A 2,910-nucleotide genomic window follows, 5' to 3' on the forward strand; every position below is an offset into this window, starting at 1 on the left:
AGAGCGGAGAATTTGCAACAGAGTTGAAGTGTGCTTGGATACGTGTGTCTGTGCCCTGGATAGGGCAGGAAGGAAAACAGCAGCTGCGAAACAGAGGGTGATACAAAGGCACCAGCTTCCGCAAGCCTGGACTGCACGGCGTGAAGGATGAGTAAGCACGAGCAACGCAGAGGAGACGAGTGAGAAGCTGGCCACAAGCTTCACACTTTACAGTTATTCTCCGCACAAAGCAAAAGACAGTTGACCCTCTTGAAACAAGCACAAGCCCGATTCTCTACGCTGTGAAAGGGGGAAACGCGGATTTAATTCAGCCACTGAACCACTTGGGGCCATGTTACGGAGCTGTCCCTCCTCCAAGGGGGTAACGGTGCTCTCCGCTCTGCTCCCAGAGCCCCACGTGCCCTTCCTTTCAGGGGGGGTTGCGTTGTAAGCACCTCCAGTTAAACTCCAGCAATTCTCGACTTCTTCCCTGTTTCAGAGCTAAGGCAAAGCCCGAGCACCCGAAAGCTCTTACTCCTCCAGCTATTCTGCTTGATTTAACAATGGGCAGCCACAAACCTCGTGCTCACGAGTCAATTATGAGATCGATCGGCTGAACGCCAGCGAACAGATCCCCATTTGTCGCCCTTCCTGCCGTCTCTTCCACAAGCGGCAGGGATACACGGTGTCATTTTCCATCACTTCAAACTCCCCAGCGTGGAGTATTTGTGCGTGTGGACCAAAGCCGCACTCACATGAAGATTAAAGCTGTTTCCAAACGCAACATTTAATGCAACTGCGAAGCTGGCGTGGGGCTGTGCCAGCTGACAGAGCTGCTAAAAGATTTTGATACAACAGGTTTGTGCAAGAAATTCTATCCATGCATTTCTCCCTGTTCCCAAAGGTCAGAGAAACAAAACAAAACGAGATGCCTCTCTTAGATGAGACCAAGACAAGAGAACTCAAATGAGAATTGCCTAGAGCTTAATGTGGTTGCCTGAAATAAAATAAAATAGAAATAATCACAGTAGCTGCCCCAAATATCACCAGTCCTGCAGTCAGCCACCAGCACAGGACCTCAGAGCACTGCCATGGCCTGCATGATGCACTGAGAGAAACCTCAAGGATTTTATTATTGATATCTTTAAACAGGATGGAAGTTTCCAGCCCTGTCTGAAGCTTGCATCACAGTTTTGGAGGTAGCTGCCACTTCCACCAGGTTACTGAGTAAATGAAGGCAGTTAATCATCTCTTGTTAACCAGCTAGAATAAGTCACAGAGCAACGAGCCAGAGAGATTCTTAAAAGGACCAAACCAGCTTATTTTATACCAAGCTTATTGAACATCATGAACAAAGTCTCCTTAAAAGGCAAAGATCTCCAGTAATGTCAAGACCCACTGAGATCAGCGGTGAGGAAAGACAACCCCAGTGCTCTGCCCAAGAGATACTCATCAGCGCGACAAGGCAGGGAGGGTTAAGATGCTCCTTGGCTTTCAGCAAGATCTCCAGAGCGTGTGGAAGGGGATGAAGGGGTGGGCAAACCGAATCCGAACCCCAGCAGGGAACAGGCTCATTTCAACAGATTTACTAGACCAGGGCAGCACTGTCCCCCATCATGAGATGCCGTTCTCAAACCAGAGAGACAAGGCTTCGAGGCTCAGGGCAGCAGCAGTTGGAGACACCTCATGTCCAGCTGCTGATGACTGGAGGAATTTTTCTTGGAAAAAAGGGACAAAGGTGAACACAAAACCTCACACTCCCAAAAGGAGGATATAAAACCTGCCATAAAGATCAGCTGTAGCTGTAAAGAGACACCAGACAACCGCAGGGGCATCCACAGTACGACGTCTGTTTGTGCCCAAGAAGAATTCTGATGCCAGAATTACCCGTTGTAAATAGCGTCCAATCTTTTTTGTTTAAACAGTGAGTAAAGCGCGAGCACAGCCCTGTTCAGCCAGATACTATATATATATAACGTGTATAAAGCAGCAGAATATTTACTTCCTTGAAGCCAAAGCAATAAATTTCTACAGGAATATTGCGAGCCACCTTCTGTTCCCCCCTCACAGAGGGTTTTAAGAGAATAGGGTCATTCAAAGATGACCATCCTGAGACACAGAAGAGTGCATTAAAATTAAGGTGAGGGAGAGAAAGGATTTTTTTTTCCTTCCCATTTCACTTTTGATTCCTGAAAACACAGAGCCCGATCGACAAACAGTTCCACTGTGGCTTGGCGATGACCTCGAAGGTCATGAAACTGCCTCTTCCTGCAGACCAAGCAGCAGAGGTGAGGCAGCATCCCTCGCTGATGAGAGTTAAAGCCTGGACACTCACTTTCACACCAGAGTCAGGTCTGAGAGGCTGTTCCTGGCCAACTTCCTGCATTAAATGACCCCGCGTTTCCAAGCAGGGTGGTTAATCCTATAGAGGAGATTAACCCATAGAGGAACCCAAGAACCTCAAAGGCTTTAGCCCCTGAAAAACCACAGCCAAAGGCTGCATTCTGCTTTACAAGCTCAGTTTTAAGAGGCAACGCTAAAAACAGACCCCAAAGGGACCCAGCAGCCGGTCAGGCCACCACGTAGCACAGCCGGAAGAGGCCCCTCGCAGGGTTATTTTTAATAACTTTACAATTTCAGCACCCACCGAGGCCGGAGCGGGCCGCAGGCGCTGAACCCCTCCTCCTCAAAGCCTGGAGGAGTGGGGGGCGGTGGAGGCTCCAAGCACAGGTGGATCCAAGACCCCTCGAAGGGAGAGGGGGAAGAAAAAGGGTCCTGGGGAGCCCAGAGGGCCCGGGGGTCCCGGAGGTGCCGGTTCTGAGAGGGTCCCAGCACTGCCCCCCCTAATCCCGCCCCCTCACCCTGATTGGTCGCTGGGGGAAAAAGCGGCGGCGCCATTGGCCAGCGATGCATCAGTTAGAGCCACGTCCC

Source organism: Mesitornis unicolor, unplaced genomic scaffold (assembly GCF_000695765.1).
Source record: "Mesitornis unicolor isolate BGI_N332 unplaced genomic scaffold, ASM69576v1 scaffold9638, whole genome shotgun sequence".
In the NCBI taxonomy this organism is placed as follows: domain Eukaryota; kingdom Metazoa; phylum Chordata; class Aves; order Mesitornithiformes; family Mesitornithidae; genus Mesitornis; species Mesitornis unicolor.